The sequence below is a fragment of the Balaenoptera ricei genome, chromosome 2 (genome assembly GCF_028023285.1).
Source record: "Balaenoptera ricei isolate mBalRic1 chromosome 2, mBalRic1.hap2, whole genome shotgun sequence".
NCBI lineage: Eukaryota > Metazoa > Chordata > Mammalia > Artiodactyla > Balaenopteridae > Balaenoptera > Balaenoptera ricei.
The window spans coordinates 126,592,463-126,615,844 of NC_082640.1; the positions used below are offsets into that span (position 1 = coordinate 126,592,463).

A 23,382-nucleotide genomic window follows, 5' to 3' on the forward strand; every position below is an offset into this window, starting at 1 on the left:
AATGGAATATTACTCAACCATAAAAAAAAATGAAATAATGCTATTTGCAGCAACATGGATGCACCTAGAGATTATCATACTAAGTGAAGACAGGGAAAGACAAATATCATATGATATCACTTATATGTAGAATCTAAAAAAAATGATACAAAGGAACTTATTTACAAAACAGAAATACACTCACAGACATAGAAAACAAACTTATGATTACCAAGGGTAGGGGATAAATTGGGAATTTGGGATTAACAGATACACACTACTACATATAAAATAGATAAACAACAAGGACCTACTGTATAGCATAGGAGACTATATTCAATATCTTGTAATGACCTATAATGGAAAAGAATTTTTTAAAAAGCATATATATATGTATAACTGAATCACTTTGCTATACACCTGAAACATTGTACATCAACTATATTTCAATAAAAAATAATTTTAAAAAAATTAATTACTTAATTTAATTAAAAAATAAAGATATGGATATTCTTATATACCAGAGACATTGTTACAGTTAAGTTCATTTAAAAATATTTCAATGATTCAGAAATCACACTCCTAGGTATTTAACCCAAATGAGTTGAAAACTTATATCCATAGAAATCTGCACACAAATATTTACAGCAGCTTTGGGACTTCCCTGGTGGTCTAGTGGTTAAGACTCCACGCTCCCAATGCAGGGGGCATGGGTTCCATCCCTGGCTGGGGAACTAAGATCCCGCATGCCACATGGCAGAGCCAAAAAATAAATAAATAAATAAAACAATGGCTATGTACATCAACCATATTTTAATAAAAAATAAAAATAAAAATATTTACAGCAGCTTTATTCATAATTGTTAAAACTTGAAAGCAACCAAGATGTCCTTCAATAGATAAACTGACAAATTGTAGTACTGAATACATCCCATACAATGTAATGGTATCCAGCCATGAAAAGACATGGGAAACCTTAAATGTATATTGCTTAGTGAAATAAGTCAGTCTGAAAAGTCTACATACTGTATGATTCCAACTACATGACATTCTGGAAAAGGAAAAAATATAGAGACAGTAAAAAGGTCATGGTTGTCAGGTGCTGTGGTGGAACACAAGGGATTTTAGGGCAGTGAAACTATCTGTATAATTCTGTAATGGTGGATACATGACATTATGCATTTGGCAAAAATCAGTATGGCATGAATTTTTAAATACCAGTATTAAAATGTTACATTTATGTTTAAGTATTACTATTCATTCATCTGTATCATTTACATTTCTTTCCAAAATTAAATTTTGCCCATAGACAAAAAAAAAATCCCAATTTTAGTTTCTTGTTACAAGCATAGATACCAGCTGATTTTCTTTAAAACATTCTTACTATTTACGTCAAGTGTGTGAAGACATTAGGCTGAAATATAAGTAAATAAGAAAACCTCTTTTAATGGCTCTCAAATGCATCTTCATCTGAGATGCCAGCTGCCTGATTCTTATACATCACTACATTACAGAATCACAAATAAAGCCAAAAAGAATGGGATGATGTGATATAAGCCAACACTACCATGTACTCTGCCTTATCTAGGAAGTGGCAATTATATCTGCTCTTCTCAAAAGCAAAGGATACATCATTAAAGGGTCCACAGGCATTGATCCTTCTTTAAAACTTATAGTCTACTACCATTTAGCATGTCTGTATGCAAATGAATTCGTTGTACAAGTATTCATTAACTACTGACACTCAATAGAATATGTAGAAAACAATTCAAGTACGATAAAGATGGATCCTCCATTATTTTTCCATTGACATGATTCATCAATGTCAAAATAATACTCTTTTATTTTTAAGTGCTTTTACTTATGTTGCTTGCATTCCTAGATTCTTCTTGCTTTCATTTTGCCCAAAAACTTGTTTCTTAAAATAGTTTGCACAGGGACTTCCCTGGTGGTCCAGTGGTTAAGAATCTGCCTGCCAATGCAGGGGACACGGGTTCAAGCCCTGGTCAGGGAAGATCCCACATGCCGTGGAGCAACTAAGCCCGTGCACCACAACTACTGAGCCTGCACTCTAGAGCCCGTGACCCACAACTACTGAGCTGGCGTACCACAACTACTGAAGCCCTCATGCCTGGAGCCCGTGCTCCGCAACAAGAGAAGCCACCGCAATGAGAAGCCCGCGCACCACAACGAAGAGTAGCCCCCACTCACCACAACTAGAGAAAGCCCGTGCACAGCAACAAAGACCCAACGCAGCCATAAATAAATAAGTAAATAAATAAATAAATAAGTGTATAAAATAGTTTGCACATATTCCACTTGCTCTCTCTCGAGTGATTATCAACCATTTAGGGAATTAACAGCCACTCTGTTATAGTGACAACAGAATCAGATGTAATATCCCCCCCCCCAAAAAGGCATTTATTCCCCATGTGATTTTTAAAAAGCTACTGAAGAAACATGATCTCAATGACAGAAAACTGAGACAAGCATAAAAACAATAGAAGAGATAAAGAAAAAGAAAAAGAAACAAACAATAGTTCTCCTAGAAGTTTTAACTCATGAACTACCTCAAGTAAATTATGTACTTTGGCATTCAAAGGAGTCATATTCAAAATTCATATGATAAGACCTTTAAATCTTATTTAACTATGTAAAATAATTTCCAAAATAAATAATTCTTAATGACTGTTTAAAATTTGAGGGGAAATGTAAAGGTTTTCACTGCAGACCATGTTTTTTAAATTATAATTTCCACAGCAATGTGATTTCCAGGATAACATGCTAGCTGCTGATGAAAATGACAATATGCTTATACCTAAACAGCTCTGTCTTAAACATATTTGTCACATACATTAATTTATTGTCTTTCAACAATATCTCTTATCTTTTATCTATTTCACTCTACTCAGTAGCCTATACGTTTCTAATAGCTCCCTCTGCTAATTTCTCTTCATTGAAATGTTAAGTATTGTTTATGAGTTCCTTCAAAACCTTCCCAAAATACTAGCTACATATTATAGGTATATTGATTTTCATAAGCATTCAATATAATTTTGATTTTGAAAAAGGAAAAACTATTTTAAATGTTTATATAATATTCTACAAAACAGTCTTCAACTGAATTTTTTTTGGTAAACTATTGTTGCAGTCTTTTACCAATGTTCCTTGGTTCAGTATAAATGATATGGTAAATTTGCATTCAAATTCATGGAACTTTTCAAATCTGTTTCCCATTTAGCTGACCAGCCAAAAACAGTATTTTCATTTGTAAACAGCTGTTTCATAATCAGCTCTTTTGTACTATGTGGAATTCCATAAAAGATAGAAAATTTTATTTAAAATACAGGAACTGCATTAATCCATTGCAAATCATTGATTAGTTTTTGTATACTACCACACAGTTTAACTTATAAGGAAAGATTTTAAGGAAAATTTAATCTTGTGTCCAAATATAACATTACTTTAAACATGAGGTCATCTAAACATCTGTCTCCAATATATCACTGGGGATTTAAATCAAAAGTCTGCTAAACATGTACAATCATTTTGAAAATAAATAACAGGACAAATTTTGTCTTGATTATGATTATCATGCATTTTAAAAGGAAACATTTATTCTAATAAGAAAAGTCTGAACTAATTTAAACTTTATTGACATTAAGTTAAAATAGTTTCTTACAAGAGTAAGAGGTGTATTTCATTTATTTGCTGTTTAACAATACTTATATTTTAGCTTTTCAACATTATACACTATTCCTTTATCTCTTCATGTATTTTCAGTTGCAAAATATTCAAGGAAAATTTTCAAGACAAAAATGTTTCCACTCAGTAACTGAAAAACTAACAATATTCTTCTGAACTTTTCTTCCTTTAGGGCAACTACGAATCCTCCACAAGGACTAAAATAGTTCTATCCATTTAATTGACTCATGCTTTATGCCTTAAAATAAAATGAACATGGCTAATTACAAAAGACAGTTAAGGCAATAATTTCCCTTCAAGACTTTATAATTAGCAAAAAATTGATGTATTTTAAAGAAAGTTTAATTAAAACAAACTCTATACCTTACTGCAGAATTTGTTTCTAGTAAGTAAGAGTATTTTAATTCAGCAACAGGATTACTTCAAAAACCAGCTAAATACTTGAGATAAATTAGCATTAAAAATAAACCAAAATGCTTCATCTTCAAAACAGTTTCTGCCAAAACTAAAATGAACGTTAGGAGTCGAAAAGCTGGAGAAGGCAAATTAAAGCATCACTGAATAATACATTCCTAGAAAAACACTGTAACATTCCCTAATGTAGCAGAAATCACCAGAAAATTCAGGCACAAGGGATATAAGGGATATTAATGTCCAGGCTGATCTTGCATCTAATAGGCTGTGACAAAATCTAACTGTAGAAGGTGGTAGTTATGGATTTTAGAACTCCCACAATTCTTTTCTTCTTCCTGCCTACGGCTCAGAAGAACTGATAGCTTTGGCCATGGTAATTTCAGGTCATGTATTCTGCCTTGATAGCTACAGGCTAAGAACTTTAAAATGCATTTGTGACACTGTGTATGGAACTCCTTAAAAGCAAGAAGTGTGTCTTACTCATCTTGGATGCCCACTGCCTAGAGCTGCATAAGACACATACCTACAGCTTGATAATGCTTGGTCAATGCATGAATTAGTTAATGAAAGGAACATCTAAAAAACCAAGAATTTGTACCCTGGTTCAATTGAAACAGCCTACTAATAAACTGCCTTAGTTTTCCCACCTATAAAATGAGGATGATTCTTAACCTGCACCCTCACTGAAGTATTGTGAAAACTGAACGAGAACATACATAAAAAAGTATCCCAGAAACTAACAGTAGTAAACAAGTGTAATTATTATGATGATTCTCAACAATATATGTAGGTTAAAACTGTATACACAGAGAAACAGATACTGAATGTGAGACAAAGTATTTATTAAAAGACATTCTTTTGAAGAAGGTTAAAATTAAGATAATTTGTTTACCAAAATAACATGATACGTCAAAATAAAGAGAAATTCACTTTGGAAGTACAGTTTAAAAACTGGGGGCTAAGAAATCCCTTGGGAAAATTTGTCTTGTATCATTTTGTTTAACTTTATAAGATGTTGAAAACTTATTAATGTCTTTTGAATTACCAGGAAAAAATTCAGCCTTCTTATATAGTTAATACAAGTGAGTTTATCCTGGATATTAGCCTTCCCATTCCAAAAGGTTTGATACTATAATAGATGCCTAAAGATGTTGATTCAGCATAAGCAATGATGAAAGTATGATTCTTCTATTGCCAGTGGTTTTCCCCCAAATTTAAACACAGATATGACCTAAGTGGGAATTTATACTGATCTTTGTGTTAAAATAGCACAGATTTATCTTTATGATCATTGCTGTCAGTTAATTCCATTTTTAAAAAAACACTGAAATATAAAAATAATTTTGCTTTACTATAGTCTCCATTTGTATAACTTTCCCACATTCAAACTTTGGGTTCCTACATATTTTATAAGTTTCCATTTCTTTCTTTGTAGATTTGCTCTACTATGATGTTGATAGTAAGTGGCTCCTTGAAAAATCACTTAATTTGGCTTTTCCCTATTCAGTTACAAAATATGCAAAGCACTATGTGTCACTTTTTTTTTCTAGATCATACTGATTTTTATTTTTCAAAATATCCACATAAGCAAGATTTTCATACATATTCGTCTGAGTGCTTTAATATGACACAGTCTCCACCTTCAGGGACAGTATTTCTCAATTTTGGCTCCACATTGGAATCAGCTGAAGCAATTTTTAAAATGCTAAGTCCTGGATCCAACCCCCAAAGATGCTAATTTAGTCGATCTTGGGTGTGGCCCTGGCATCAGAGATTTTAAAGTTACGCAGGTGACTCTAATGTGCACTCAAGGCTGAGAATCACTGCTTTGGAAGTTTATAGTCTTGTAGGGGAGATTACTAATAACAGCAACAAACAGCAAATTATGGGGTGCTTCCTTGTGCCAAGTAGCAGGCGAAGGCTTTATGTGCATTATCTCATTTAACTCACAACAACCTTATGAGGAAAGATTCTGTTACTAATTCCTACTTTATGAATAAGGACATGAAGATTAAAAAGATTAAGAAGCTCTCCCAACGTTCTACCACTGTTAATTGGCTGACAGAGGACTCAGAGACAGCTCTCTCCAACTCCAAGTCCAGAGAGGGAACTACCCTCATGGTAGAAACCACGCCATAAACCAGATCTTTTAAAGGGGCAAGTCAGAGTGCTAATGAATAGAAATAACCAAAGAATTACCTGCAGGGATATAAAAACACTAAACTTAACAAGATATTGAAAATGTCCATTTTTCTCCTTAGCCTGATGGTCAGAATAAATTGCAAACTTTCTCAAAATTGTAGTATTTGAGGCAAAAACAAACCAACAAACAAACAAACAAAAATACTCCCAGGCAGTGTCCTGATCTAGCTGCATATCTCTCAGTTGTCATGGACACAGGAAGGAACAATGAAATCATTATCTGACTATTATTTTTCAGTTGCTAGTCAGCATATGATTCCGTCTGTAAACTGCATCTCTGCATTCCCTACAGATCAGGGGAGCTGTCCCTCCTGGTAGTGACAGAATAACCACAAACAAAACAATCCTTCTCAGGAGAAAGCCATCTTTATCTGTCAGTATTAGTCAGTTGAGAAACAGAGCTGAAGGCAGCTGAAAAAACAGTTTGACTATTTTAAGTTTACAGGTGGCCTTATAATGGAAAGTTTTACACACTGAAATTCCTTTTTCAAGTTAAAAAAGTTTGGATAAAAAGGGACAAAATTTGGCAGTATTTTTATGCAATTCTTCTAACCAGCTTGCAAAAGCAAAATATCAAATTTTAGTGAGGCTTGGTGAACTAAGCACCGGCCTTTTGGCAAATGGACTCAGTTAACTGTTACCACCCTTTCTATGCTGCACATTCCTCATAGTTAAAATCAGATCAGCCACATGTACCTGTTATCACAGGGCCTGGTATATATAAGAAATATTTTCTGAATGAATTCATGAACATTGGGGAGAACTAATTCAAAAAATATTTTTGAAAAGCAGACTGTATACACAGTAAATAATAATAATGTCAGTGTGTAAATAATAGAACAACTGCTTGAAGCCCAGCTAGAAAGTATTTTGATGTGCATGTTCATTCGCGCGCGTGTGTGTGTGTGTGTGTGTGTGTGTGTGTGTGTGTGTGTGTTGTTTTTTGGAAGAAACTAGGTTGAAAAGAGAAGGCATTTGACTGATAATTTCATAACCATTAGTATCAAGGATCAGATACTTGGGGTTCCATGAAAGGCACCTTCTACGCTTTCTCCAACATTTGGGGTGACAAAGCAGATGGGGTGGGTTTATTTTATACGTGGTTCAAAACCTGTTTCCTGCTTGGCCTACCGTTAAGTTAAATGTTTTCGGGGTGAAAGGCGCAGTTTGGAGACTATCCCATGGAACAAAATACAATTAATTAAATTTATCAATTTAGCTACTAGAATAAAATTTTCCTAGAATAAAATCAGGGTTTTAAAAAAGTCAGATTAAGCCACTATTGATGAGAGTCAAAAAACATGGGGGGCTTTGGTGGGAAGCCCTGAACAGGCCCTGAATGAGAGCACTGAACCTTGGAGTTGAGTGATTGGAAAAAGATACAGAAACTAATGAGAAGAGGACAGACAGTTAATTACAAACTTGGGTAATAATTTTGCCTGGGAAAAAGACTAACAGAACCTAGTTAACCTATAAATCAGTAGCTGTTGATCAGGTGGTCTCTTTATCTCTGGGTGGGATATGGAAATAACTACATTAAAGACAAGGTCTTTATTACTTGTCTTGATTAATGATGCTTGATAAAATTTACTCCAAACGTTACTATACAATTTTAAGATACTAAAAGTTATTACGAATGATAAATATAATAGAATAACTACAAAAATATAAATGTCCTTCTCCTTTAAAAAAGTAAGCCTTGGGATAAGGGCATACCCCAAGTTATTTGACAGGGTGACCACTGGGCTGTGAATTGAGAATCACTCCTCTAGGCTCACTGTGGAATACTGGAAAGAAGATTTCCAGAAGCATTAATGATATCCAGGTTTGAGAACAAAACAAGACTCTACCACCCCAAATCAGTCGAGTTAAGCAAAAATAAGATTAGGTTTCAAAAAGGTAAACAGAAAAATAGAGTTTACATTATAAATTGTACAACAGAATTACAGTTACCTTATATTCATATAATGTGTCACTCATCTATGAAGATTTTCTAAAATGCTTGGAATATGCCTAAATACTTCTATGTGTTCCCTCTCCATCAATAACAACTACACTTACTAGGCACATTTATAAGCACTTTATACATATCAACCCATCTGACCCTTCCAACAGCCTTATGAAGCAGATTGCAATGTCTCCATATTTTATGGAGGAAGCACAGACATGTTAAACTGCCTGCCCATGGTAACACATCTAGTGAGTATCCGAGTTGGGATCTAATGCCAGGTGGTAAAGCATCAGAATCCCCACAGGACACCACCTCCTGGTACTACCTCTACTCTCTTTGTAAGGTAAAGTTCACTATTAAAACATGGATGCCTCTTGACGGGATGTCCTATTTTCTTCTTTGTTGATCTCAGTTGTACCTGTTTCACTGCTTAGCTCCCAAGGTGTACTCAAAAGTTTGCCATCTGTGTAACTATCTTTGGAAAACTATGTAATTCCAAAACAAAGATCCAATAACAAAAGTGAGGTAGATCAATGTTTTCATATATATATATATATATTTCATACACAGACACACACACACACACACACACACAATGAATGTGTTAAATAACTCTTTGGGATACCAGAGTAGAAACTTAATAGACCAGAAGAGAAAATAAAGATTAGGTTGCTCTGACCCCACTAAAGAAGCCCCCTGTCATGTAACTACATGCATCTCTCTGTGTCTGCAATGATGGTGGGGGTGACTTGGCAGTTCTTGAGGGAACATGGGACAAGCAGAAAGACTGACTGGAAGAAAACACAACTAAAACACAGGGCTTTGAGTTTGAGAAAATAAACCAACCTCCAAATAGTAAACAACTCAACAATCAGTCTATACTTGTTATAATCATTCCTGAGAAACCAGGTATTGGGAAGAAACAGGTCTACACCCACGCACAGTCAAGATCCAGACACACATCCATTCGCAGAATCAATGGGACTTACAGTACTTAGGATTAAAATCCCTCCAAGATTGACTCCTACTTAGAACAATCATGGCAGGAAAACTAAGCCTCTTTGGATTTTCTTTTTCTTCCTTTGCAGCTGTTAGGAATAAAAATGGAATAGTGCAACTTAAGCAGTGCGTGGTTCCTGGGGTAATGTCTCACTTTGGTGGCAGGAGAGCAGCAATGATTCTCCTCAGCATCAATGACATGTACTGGGCCTGGCGGGAACTGAACCAACTCCTTCGGGTCATTTAGGAAGCAATATATGCTCTAGTGTCTTGATGAAAGGTTTAGAATTTTTCAAATTAATTAACATTCAAAATTGAAAACCAAAATAAATGTGACATTCATTCATCCAGTCATCTATTCATTCAACAAATGTTTATTGAGTACCTATCCTGTACCAGATTTTGTTTAGGCCCTGGGGATATAGCAGGATACCAAACAGTCCAAGATTCTTATCCTCAGGGAGCTTATTGTCTACTGAGAGAAATAAGAACATGTTTTAGCATCTGTCATTGTTCTACATCAAGCTTATTTAACGATTAGTATTATGAATTCTTACATTTAAATAAACATGTCAATGTTACAGATCAATACAATATAAAAACTAGGATTTTTCTTTTAATTTAATATATGGCTATTTTTCCAGCTATGCAATGTTAATAAAATATATATTAAAAGTATGACTTCCCTCATGTTCATTCAAATGCAAGAATACATAAGTTCATATAGACTGCACAAATCATAACAAAGAATGCAGACATTTTCCAATGCAGAAATAATTAATTTCCTAACAACGTATACATACTAATGACCACCACAACCCTCATTTTCTCCAACCTTGATGCTTCCTATATTACGGTTCTTTGGTTTGTACTTCCCCTTTGGTCCTCCTCTGCTGTCTGACTATTCAAAATCCATCCATCCATCCACTTATTCATTGCACAAATATGTCCAGAAACAACTGAAGTGAGAACTTCTAGAACCCATTTGCCCTTGTTCCTTAAGACCAGAGTTTCTCAGAGGTTGAAAGAGACCTAAGATCTTCCGGTTTTTTTTTTTTTGAGACTCTCAATTTCCTCTATTAAAAAGTAAAGAAATGCAACTAACAGAGTTATTAACGTGTAGCTTATTTTAAACGCCTAAATTTCACATAGTAATGCTTTTAAAACACACAGTTGCAATGACAAAAGCAATGACTTTATGTCTAGCTTTATTTGAAAGAAATGCCAAAAGTTTAAATTTACAAGGTCCTCTGTGAATGTGAAGCCGCATTCAAAGGGCCCTCCTTATCCTGCTGGCACCCTTTCCCTCTTGGTTGCTGGCACATTTCCGTCTCATTGCTAAGGAGATGCCACCAGGCTATCTCCACATATAAATGTCTCACTCTCACTCCCCATTGCTTACAGCCCTTGATCCCTCCAGGGAAGCTAACCTCAGAAGGGCACAGGATCCTATACTTGGTCTTAAGAGTCCTAAATGTCCTGGGAGTTCAGGGCTCCTAGTAGTTATATTTCACACTCACTACAGGTTAAAAAAAAGATTTTTGCGTCTCACCTACAAATTTCATAACATTGTTCTAGAAGGAAATGCACCCTGATTGCAAAAAACTTAACCTAAAACAACAAATTTTTGGAACATGACCTACAAATTTAAGGTATTACATGAAACTCTATATTTTCTCAAACATGATAACTGCATTCCTCTTTTTTTCTTATATATTTGTCTTATATGTTCTTCCATACATGGTAACTGTCTTTTTTTTAAATTTTAACTTGCCCACAAAAAAACTTGCCATCCATTTATAACTTATGTAAATAACGGAAAGTAACAGACTTCCTTTTTGAGTTTACAATATAAAATATTTCTGTGTATAGCTGCACATAAGCAGCAACTGTACATCTTACATTGAGTAGATGTCAAATATCCCATTATAGAAAGCAAATCATACTGTTTAGCATAGGACCATTTTCATTTAGACACCTTTGATCAAAAAATAAAAGTCTTATTTTCAGTGCTGTTCTGAGAAACTATCACTCCTACAAGGAACATTGCCTCACCACTGGCAAAACAAGGTGCTATGAAAAAATTCAAAGTACTTGGCTTCTAAACTAAAAGGTCTTTTCTCTACCTCTGCCACACTGAGGGCTGGTTAGGCAGGGGCACAAAAGCAAAATAGGTCTCAGCAGAACTGTATTACTTTGCAGCAAATGCAATTTAAATAAAAATAGATTTACTGAGTGGCTACTACATTCTAAGCACTGTGCTGGGCCTAGAGATACAAAATAAATAAGACTTGGTCTCCACCTAAAAGGGGCTCACTCTTCGCAAGATTTAAAAAACAAGAGATAGATCCAGTGTAATCTTTTAAATTAATCACAAATATTTTTTTTAAAAACTAAAGTAATTGTGAAAAGCATCCATGTAGAGTGAAATATAATACTACGTAATATATAAACATACCAATAAAAACATTAAAAATACAGATACTACTGGATAATGGCTATTTAAATACCCAATGCTGAATGGAAGGATGATACATTTTTAAACCACAAAATATATAAATCCAGCAAGGGTCACTAGACTTCATCACCGCTGCCTCTTTTTTTTTTTTTTTTTTTTTTTAATAATTTAGGTACCAGTATCTCTACTTTTCTTTCTTTTCTTTCCTTTCTTTGCTTCTCTGTTGGCCTTCTAATCTCCAGCATATGTGTTCTTGAAAGAATAGAAGGTACAGGCCAAGGCAGATCTTCATGAAAACATGAAGGATACAAAAAAGTCTTATCATTTCTTGATGCATTATCAGGCAAACACGAGACTACGTTGCACTGTAAAGGAAAGTTGCTGATATGCCTTACAATTTTGATATCATCACATTTCTACTTTCAACTTAAAAGAATATAAAATAAACATGTTTAGTGCAATGAAAACTGCTCAATCAAAAAAAATCGCTAGAGTCTTTGGTACTTCTTATATTAAGTACTTTAAATATTCATCTTCTTTATTTTTTCCTAAAATTTCATAACTGTATACATTTCTCATTAAAAAATAATTTGTTTAATTTAGTAATCATTTTAGAAATAGCTTAAAAGACATGGGAAAGTTACACTGCCATCTCGTGGTTAAAGGTTCATTTACAGCAAAAAGGACTTACTGGTATTTCCCATTAACTCCACAACACACTGTATACTACTAATCTAAAGAAAGATAATTTCCTGTTTGGAATTTATGTTTAAGAAAAATATAGGGGCTTCCCTGGTGGCGCAGTGGTTAAGAATCCGCCTGCCAATGCAGGGGACACGGGTTAGAGCCCTGGTCCAGGAAGATCCCACATGCCGCAGAGCAGCTAAACCCATGTGCCATAACTACTGAGCCTGTGCTCTAGAGTCTGCAAGCCGTGCCTAGAGCCTGTGCTTCGCAACAAGAGAAGCCACCGCAATGAGAAGCCCGTGCACCGCAACAAAGAGTAACCCCCGCTCACAACTAGAGAAAGCCCGAATACAGCAACGAAGAACCAGTGCAGCCAAAAATAAATAAATAAAAATTTTAAATAAAAAAAAAGAAAACTATATTCTTCATACATCTCTCCCTTTCTTATCTTAAATCCCACTAGATTAAAACAAGAACCGTCATTTTGAGTGGCAGCCTCAGATAGATAAATAAAAAGAACTATGCATTTGGCACTCTAGATCCTGCTCACAGAAGCTTATCATTTACTTTTAGTGTAACACACACTCTAACCCTGAGAATTTAGAGAAACAAAATTATGGAATCTAGGAGTTCTGTTTTCACAAGGTAATCTCCAAGACCTACAAGCAACTAATATGACATTTATGTTAAGCTTATCAACAATTGTTATTTGATCTAGCACCCTAAATTCAAAAGCACCACATTATGGCAATAGATGGAAGCACTACTTTCTTCCACCCCTCTTATATATAGCAACCTACTTTTCCATATATAGCTAAGAACTATAATTAAATGGAAAAATGAATTCTGAAAGTACAGTCCTCTACATTTTTCAAGTGTGTAATCCTCTATAATCTATGTAAGGCACCTGTTTCAAATGTTTTACAATGGTGGAATCTAATTAAAAGTCAAGACACTTCTACATCTGTCATCAGAAAGCTTTTCCCTTTTTTTTTTTTTTTTTTTGAGCAAATCACCAAAATTAGGAAGACAGCACCATCTATAGGTCTGCCCAAGTACAGAATGAAGTTCTTAGCTGTTACTGCCCACTGTGATACAGTAGCTAACCAAATGTACTACCCTAGAAGAAAGTTCCAGAATAACCCTGTTCATTATTAAATCTCTCCAAAGCATTTTACTCTATCTCTACAACCTTTCTCCAAAATAATGATTGTAATAATAACAACAACAGCCACAGGAACAAGAACTAAAACCAAAGTTTCACATAATTGCATTATTCTGATTTGGGTAGACTTGATGATTCATAAATATAGGTCACTTTTCAAGAAATATTAGGACACTGGCGTGTCTTCTCTCTCACATACACACACAATGTAAAACTTTTTGGTCACAATTCTATTTTAGGTGTCATTCAATCCTATTGAAACATATATTTCATTATTCTTTCTCCAAAGTTATATCTTCTCCCTACAATAGTCCATTCTAGTTTTTACAGACATTCAACTAAATTCACCCTTGCGTCTAACCTAGAGCTACCAGACTCATACAAGTTAAAAGGCTCAAGACAAATCAATTTTTTATGCAACTTAAATGTCCTCCTTTGTCACAGATTAGCTTGTCCAGTCAGCTCAGTGAGTCATTCCAGTGCCTTACCTAATTGTATAAGGGTTCGATGAACAATCACCTGAGGACTGAGGCTCAGCTTGTTCATAATCAATTGCCTGTAGGGGCTGGCAGAAAAGATGTAGCCCTGTAGATGCTGACAGAGCCCCCTGCTGGGTAATATGGAGAATTTCATACCAGTGCTGTGGCTGGCACTTAAAGATCTGGCAAAAACAAGAAATGGCCAGTTGCACCAAGGGTAGACCCTGTTTGTTCATCAGTACTCAAGTTCCCAGAGCAGCTACAATATTTAACCCAACCAGAAAAAAAAGAGGTCTTACAAAGGCAGTATTCTGTATGGGGGCTGCTAACCTGATATATCATTCTGCATACTATTATACAAGGCAAGGTGGGGTAGTGGGTAAGAGTAAAGCTTTGAAAGCAAAGAAAACAGAGTTTGAGCCCATGCTGTCACTGACCTTGAGCAAGTTACTTAATTTCTCTAAGCTTCACTTTCCTCATCCTCAAGAAATTACAAATTAATATTGACGATTTAAGCAAAGTAAGGTGTTTACACATAGTAGTCATTCAATAAGTGTTAGCACTTAAGATTTACCTTATCATTTCCTGTTGTCTTATTGTAATTATTGACTAAATAATTAGGTAGGATCCACCCAACCCAAACAAACACCCAGAGAAGTTCATTTGCAACTTCTTAAGATAACAAAAAGAATGAATGAGAAAAACTGAACTCAAAATAAGGATGAGCACAGCTACGTAACAAAGAGAAAATGGTATCTGAGGATCTAACATCAGTTTCAAAATTTACCTCCGAAATATTTTTTAAAATCATTAGAACCCACATGACTCTTGATTTCCACATAATTTTTACTGTATAATTTAGAAATTCAAGTCTTCGGGGCACAGAAAAGTTGGAAATATAGATCGGGGAGTTACCTGCACATGGATAATACTGAAGCCAGAGATCACAGAGATAGCAGAGTGGGTATGGGTAGAGAACTTGGAACCCTGCAGAACATCAATTTTTAAGGAAAGGGAAAGAAGAAGAACCAGCAAAGAAGACAGTAAAAGAGTGATCACACATGGAGAAGGGGGTGAAAATCAACAGCAGAGACAACTTTAAAAATTGGTTACAGATGTGAAATTCCACCAAGATTAGGTAAAATTAGGAATGAAAACCAGCAGTTAACAGTTTCAGCAAAAAGGTAAAGGCAGATATGCTAATTAGAGTAGGTTGAAAACTGAGTGAGGAACTTTTCACAAAGGTTGACAATGAAAGGAAGAGAAACACAGGACCATAGCTTTAGATACAGACTGTGAATCTGAGAAACACAATATGAAGAGAAAAATAAAATGAAGTGCCTGTTGTGGGTTGAATTGTATCCCCCACAGAATATATGTACAAGTCCTAATCCCTGGTACCTGAGAATGTGACCTTATTTGGAAATAGGGTCTTTGCAAACATAATCAAGTTAAGATGAGGTCATACCAGACTGGAGTGGGCCCTAATCCAATGAGCAGTGTTCTTATAAGAAGAGGGAAATTTGGATACAGACACAGAGGCAAATACGGAGAGAAAGCCATGTGATAACAGCCAAAGAACACAAGGATTGTGGGCAACTGCCAGAAGCTAGGTGAGAGGCATACAACAGATTCGGAAGGAACCAGCCCTGCCCACACTTTGATTTCAGACTTCTAACCTCCAGAACTGTGAGACAATGAATTCCTGTTGTTTTATGCCACCCAGTTTGTGGTACATTGTTCAGACAGCCCTAACAAACTAATAAACAGGGACTGCCAATAACATTCAAAAGATACAGACCTACTAGAATATTTACAAGGTGACAGAACTACCATATGACCCAGCAATCCCACTCCTGGGCATATACCCAGAGAAAGCCATCATTCAAAAAGACACACACACCACAATGTTCATTGTAGCACTATTTATAACAGCCAGGACATGGAAGCAACCTAAATGTCCATCAACAGAGGAATGGATAAAGAAGATGTGGTACATATATACAATGGAATATTACTCAGCCATAAAAAGGAGCAAAACTGGGTCATTTGTAGAGACGTGGATAGATCTAGAGACTGTAATACAGAGTGAAGTAAGTCAGAAAGAGAAAAACAAATTATCATATATTAATGCATATATGTGGAATCTAGAAAAATAGTATAGATGATCTTATATGCAAAGCAGAAATAGACACACAGATGTAGAGAACAAACATCTGGATACCAAGGGGGAAAGGTGGGGGTGGGATGAATTGGGAGACTGGGATTGATATATATATACACTATTGATACTATATATAAAATAGATCACTAAAAAAAAAAAAAAATAGATCACTAATGAGAACTTACTGTATAGCACAGGGAACTCTACTCAGTGCTCTGTGGTGACTAAATGGGAAGGAAATCCAAAAAAGAGGGGATATATGTATACGTACAGCTGATTCACTTTGCTGTACAGTAGAAACTAACACAACATTGTAAAGGAACTGTACTCCAATAAAAATTTTTTTTAAAAAATAATATTTACAAGGTGTATAAACCATGATCACATCAAAGTATGGAAATAATTGACACAAACATAATAATTTAAAAGGAGAAGAAAATTGGTAAGAAAAATGAGTTAAAATCTGGAACAATTATAAAGAATCCTGTAGAAGTCCCTTAACCTGGTTTCATTCATTGTCATTTTAAGATACCACATAAGTAAATCATAAAGATGTTTAAAAATGATTGGTGCATCTCTTTTCAGTTTGGGGTCCTGGAACGAAAGATGATACATAAATTTTAAAAGTGATCATGGGCCTCTCACTCAGAAGGTGGCAGAGATTACAGACTTGAATGTTTTCACGTCATTTCTTAAATGATTACAATAGAATAAAATATTGTTGAAGGAAAATATTGTTGCAAGTATCAGTTGTCTGATGACTAGAACCCCAGAGTACTTTTCTTTCTTCAGAGTAGGACCCTAAGAATAATATTCTGTGGGTTGGGCTTCTGATATTTATTCATTAATACAGTCAACAAACATTTCTGAGTACCTATTGTGCTATACCTAAAACACCAGATTCTCAATGGTCTGAGATGTTGTAGTCAAGACAGTGGTGGGGCACAGGGCCAGAGAGTAGGGAAGTAAGGAAGGGCTGGTTTAACAAGGTGTTCCTAAAATGTGTAAACGTTGTTTTATGTTCTTATATCAGTTGACTCATGTGCCCACATACTATACTTACACTTTTAAAACATGTTTCAGTGAAGGACAGTAAAATAAATCCTTTGACATGTCCTTATGTAATTCATATTTTATTTGTTCTTAAATTCATATTTTTGAGAACTAGATTTTCTTTGAGAGAGACAAGACTATATTTCAATTAAAACAGATCCTTTAAAGGTATTTCATAATTAATTTGATCAATAGAGTTGCTTCCTCCTATGGGGGTTGAAATAAGGGGAATTTTTCCTCCCTAATTACCCAGATGATGGGTTCCAGCCTCCCTTTGATGTGTCATAAAGGCTCACCTGTTTCACTACAACCTGCTATTTATTATCAAACAAATGCAGTTTGCCAAATCCTGAATTTCCAAAGGTGCCATTTATCCAAATCATGTGTGTGTCCCCTTTGCAGGCATTCTGAAAAAGAATTTTCCTTGATCAAAATTTTAACCTTGATTACCCCCTGGTGCATCAGCCTTTTATGACCAAGTCCAAATTAAAATCCAGAGAACTACTAGCATACATTCTGCCTATTAATGCATTTCTTTTAACTGTATTTTAACTATTTTGGGTTAGAGTAAGAAAAGGTAGAAATCTTGTGAAAATGAAGTGACATAAGATATATAAGATCAGGAGTTTAGAAAATAAGATTTAAAATTATCCTATACCTTTTTAGTGACCTTTTTAGGTTGAAAGCCTTGGACTCTCTCCCATCAATATAATGTACATTTTACATATACTCTCAATAGTTAATCTCCCAGGAGCCTATCCATTAATCCCAGGTTTTCCTCCTCCAGAAAGTCTTTCATTTCACTTTCTCATTTGATCCCTTGAAAATGATTAATGAGATAAACTATACAAAGTAATTGAACTGCGTTGATTGCAAAGCTAGAAAACTTATTTTCAGGATACTTTGACTAAACAATTTGACTAAGACATCTCCAGCCAGATGGACAAAATAAAAACAGTGATTGAAGATGTGGTAGTGTGTTTGCCTACAAGATATGGGGGATTAGGATGGGGCTGGAGAGGAAGAAACAACGGCCTGGAAATTTTGGGAAATAAATCAGTGTCCTGCCAGCATGGTGATCATGTATAAGACAGATGGAGAAGAAATGCCCTAAGAAGAACTCTGAGTGGGACTTGCAGACGTCAAGGAATATGAGTGTAAGATTTTGGGAGGCAGGAGGAGGAGGGTCCTAGCGATGCCACTGTGGAGAAAATTCAGCGTGGACAGGGCCTAGGTGTGCCCTCGGGAGGGAGCCTGACAGGCCTGGGCAAAAGCAGGGTCTCTCAGGGGGTCAAGGGGACTTCATCAGAGACCCAGGGAGATTTCTGAAGTTGAGTGCCAGAGCCCTATGAGAACTTGGGGAGAATACCCATTTGTGCGGGCCTAAGAGGCTCCTACATGACATGGGAAATAAGAACCCCATGAGCTTTGGAAACACATGGAAGGGCCCAAATTGGTCATTAGGGAGAATGGGAGGGTCTGAGGTGGAGCTATGCTCCTGGCTAAAGGAAGAGATGTGCATAAAAGGGAAACCTCCCAGAGCCGGAGCCCCACTGAGAGCAGACAACAGAATGATGTGGGACCTGGGGGATGCTGAGGCCCAGGGACCTTGGGAGCTCTAGCAAGCTTGGGGGAATTCTGTCAGTGTTGCTGTCAGGTTTGCTGCCAATCCATTTAGTGTCTTTTCAAGAAGCAGAAAAAGGTTTCCCTTCTCCCCAAGGTGGACTCATCTCTGCTCTAGGATACATAGATTATGAATCAGTGCATGGACTAGATTTCAGGTCCCACTTGCTCAAGCGGCCAGAGCCCTTTTTCAGTCCACAATCTACCCAACTGTACATAGAGGCCCTAAATGGATTGAGAGTTTCCTTTTCACTAAATGCAAATCTTGTGCCCACACATGGAATTATTTGGAGAGAGCAAGATACTATCATGCAAAAAGACCATAAGGATTGTATTTGTAGATAAAAGTTATTTTAAGGGATGTAAACTGATAAAAGATAGAGAGATGATAAAGGATAGTAGACTTGATCTCTCCAACTTCTAAAAATATCTGCCAATGGGAATAATATTTTCCTAGTCCCTTTTGTAGCCTGTTCCTACAGAAATGACTGCATGCTTGTGCAACCACAGGCAAGTTAATTAGGCCCTCTGGGTATCAGTTTCTTCATCCTGGAGGTGTGGTTAGGATTTAAAATGTTGATACATGTAAAGCTTAGAACTGGGTATGGCACTTAGTATTTACTCCATAAATGTTAGTTATTTTTATTACTTGTATCATTCAATGTTAATGAGAATGTTAAAGCTGGTATGTCTGTAGAGGCGATCTGGGAGCATTTATGCAGAAAATGGTTTTCAAGTCAGGCCTTGAAAATGGGCATGGTTTCAAAAGGTAGAGAAAATTAGGGGAAGACAGTCTAGGCATTGGGAATAAAGGTGGAAAGGCACAGGCAACATTCGAGTATAGTGAGCAGATCTATTGAGCAGAAACCGAATGGAATGTATGGCAGAGGACAGGAAAATAAGCCTGAAAGCTAAATTGAGGGCACGCAGTTAAGGAGTACAGAATTCATTCTTCTCTCTCTGGTCAGCAATGAAAGCCAAGAAAGATTTAACTTGCAACCTTCTGCAATCTGGCTCCCACTCTATGGAATCTCTTTTCTCAAAGGTCTTCTAATTCAGTGCTTCTAAAACTTGAAAGTACAAACCAGTGACTTGGGGACCTTCCTAAAATGCAGGTTCTGATATGGTAGGTCTGGAGTAAGCTTAGCCTGAGATCCTATATTCTTAACAAGCTTCCAGGCGCTACCATGCCCCTCCCTGCTGCTCATCCATGGACCAATTTTGAGTACTAATCCAATGGCCTCTTCTCCATCTCATCCTTACCCCCTCTGCAGTATTAGGCCTTGTTGATCTTCCTGATGCTCTCATCATTGGCTTCTACTCACTCACCTGAATTTTATGCTATTACTTGAAGCTGAGAATGCAGACTAGGAGCCTGATCTATAAAACTCCAGTACATATTGTCTTGTCTTGAGCACAGCTTTCATCATATAAAACAAAGTTGCCATTGATAACAATATCTATATATAATAGCTGTAGCTACAAACTCAAGGTCAGTCTTTAGATGTGTATTGTCCAAGCAACTATCAGTGCATCATTTGGTCTCTTAAATGCAAATATTACAAACCATCTTTTAACAAAAGACACATATATCGTTATAAAAGACACCAACTGCCCATCTCATGAAGTGTTTAAGCTTCTTTGGAAAATAATCTCCCCTGAGATCCTCACCCCTCCCCGTGGGCACTGGCTACAACTGATTGGTGCAGAGGTGGGCCCCTGACCAATACTGGGTTATTTTGAGTCCTTCCCCAGCATTTTACACTGGGACTGAAAAAAAAAAGCAAGTCAGTCTCTTGCTTTCTTTACAGAAGTCAAGAGCATGTAAGCTCAGGAGCTATTAGGGACAACATTCTGACACATGGACTGAAGAGAAGAAAACAGCAGTCATCTGTGAGAAAGAAAACTGATGAAGATACCAGGAAGGAACAGGGAAACAGCTCTAAAGTTTGGCACCCTGACATCCTTGCTCATCTCCACATAGACCATGTAGGCAAGGCTTGACCACAGTCTGACCTGAGTCTTAGCAGAATGCCCTGTGATTTCTTCTAACATAAGGGAAGATAAACAGCCTGGTGAGGAGCTATTGGGAGGCGTTTCTCCCGTTACCTTGTGGAAGACTGACACAAGGCCATTTCTCATCCATCTCCCTAGTTTCAGTTCAGCACAAGACTTTCCACCTCATTCCCACTTAGGGTAAAGCTGCAGACTTCAGCGTAAGTCTATAAAACTGCTCGGCTGTGGTTCTGAGGTGGCTCCTCAACGACAGAGTGACCCATCACTCATACCATCTGTTATCTGGTCTCTTCAGTACAGTGTTGTCTATAAAACAAGGGGCACAGGGAACTGACACCACAATGACTTGCTTTTGCTGTCTGTGTAAGCAATTAACCGTCTGAATCCATTTGGTCATGTTTACTCCTCACTGGGCAAATCTATGGAGGTATGACAAGCCATCCTAATGGCTACAGAAGTATTACTTGGGACCCAATCATTAGCCACCACCTTGCTGCCTTGGAAATGCTTAACCATTTGGCCAAGGGAAGAGGTAAGAAATGGCAAGAGTTCACTTCCCGAGATCCCCTCAGTGCTCCAGCTCCTGATTACAGTCAGTTCTCAGGGATGCATTTCAGACTTTGAATTCCATGAGATACCCTAGTATTTCTCCAGTAAACCTCTCCAGCTTCTTTTTTTTTTTACCCTTAAGAAAGCTAGAATGTATTTTTTTTTATTACTTTTTATTGGAGTATAGTTGCTTTACAATGTTGTGTTAGCTTCTACTGTACAGTCATAGAAAGTATTTCTAACCTTTACCATCAAAAGATCATATAATACATACACACACTGGTGTTGCATTTGATGACAATATCAGTAATCAGAACTTCAGTGTTAGCAATGCAAATGTATTTTCTGTTTTTATTAAAATTCTGCCTCTCATATATTAATTTCTTTTTGGCCCTTGACGTAGTATATGTAACATGATTAGCCTGCCTTATAAAAGTCCAGTAAATATAAAGTTTTATGAAAATGTTATTGGCCAAGTGGGAAAAAAAATGACTCTTTTTCACTATGATGAAAGTATAAATTACTCTCATCATTTATCAATTGTAATTTCATAGTACTAAATACGTAAGTCAACTATGCTATGTTTAATTTATCTTATAAATGTACTAATTTTCATTCATATTAGTTACAATTGTAAGAACATGATGGAATAACACATTATATTTATGCCAAATATGTATCATCCAACAAAACAGCGTAAGTAGGATTAGAGTTTGATCTACTTTTAACATCCCTTGAGTTTAGCTGTGTCTAATACCCAGAATAATCATCCAAGCCAATATACAGATACTTATGAATCACTAGTCATAGGTTAGGATGTTCGCCAATTAGCTTCATTTCCCTACTGGGCCAGCTGAGTTTTATTTGATCAGGGTCATGGACTCTGAATTAAGCCAAGTCAGGGACAGCTGGCAGAGTCTTGGACATTGTGGAAATTTGACCAAAATGGTGTATAAATTGGTGCAAATTCATCATCACTACTGGGAAACAACTAAAAAAGTAGAAAGTGGGGTCACTGACATCATAACAACAAATAGACATAGCACAATTACATATAAGAAATGAATGCCTTGATTGCCGTATTAATGAGATGTCATCTTTAGGAAAGTGTAGAGATTGTTAAGTGATATATCTGGCTGCTTGTGGTACTCCTAGATGCAAGGAGTTTGTGACATGATGATAACTAGTCATAATTTGTCCAAATTTGTTTGAAAATAAAATTTACTAGTCAAAGTTAAACATTAGACATCTAGTCATCTTAATATGATTTACTAGTGTTACCATAATAATTTATTAAGAGAATAGTTACATTTATAAAAATGTTTTATGCTGATGAGTGAACTATATTATTTTATATATTCATAATAAAAAATGCATCACAGTATGTAAGATTAAATTTTCAATCAACTCATAATTTATATTTTAAAATATCTTTAAAATACGTTCACATAACATAATCCCGCGGGTAACTTTCTCTAGCCACTTAGTCATTATTTCCATGATTAGTTATAACAGGTTTCTTCCTAAAGGTTTTTTCCCCCACAGCATAACTCTCCATAAATTAATGTGAACCTATCATATCAAAGGTGTTTACATGTGTTAATATATTCATTTAATTTTAATATGCTTATTAAGGCACGAATAGCTGCAAGCAAGCTAGCACAGCATGCAATAAGAAAACCTGTGGAGTCCTGAGGTACATACTTTAACGAGGGAGGTAGGAATTACATTAGATCTGAGTTAGCCCGGGAAAAAAGAGGCTACAACTGATAGCACAACTAAGTCTGACGCCAACTGGATCATTTCAAATAAAATAGCCAGCCAGGCAAAAAGGCCTCCTCCAAGTCGCAGGCCTTGGGGCTGCCTGCCTTGCTTTACAAGCTAGGAACACAGAAGGTGGGGAACCCGAGAGCGGCCAGCGCGGGCGCCGCGGCGACT

At 36.2% G+C, this 23,382-nt stretch overlaps 1 protein-coding gene across 1 annotated transcript in view; it reads right to left on the reverse strand.

The window, feature by feature from the left end:
- SLC25A21 (solute carrier family 25 member 21) overlaps positions 1-23,382 on the reverse strand; it is a 511,228-nt gene that overhangs the window by 470,128 nt on the left and 17,718 nt on the right. The window lies entirely within an intron of this gene.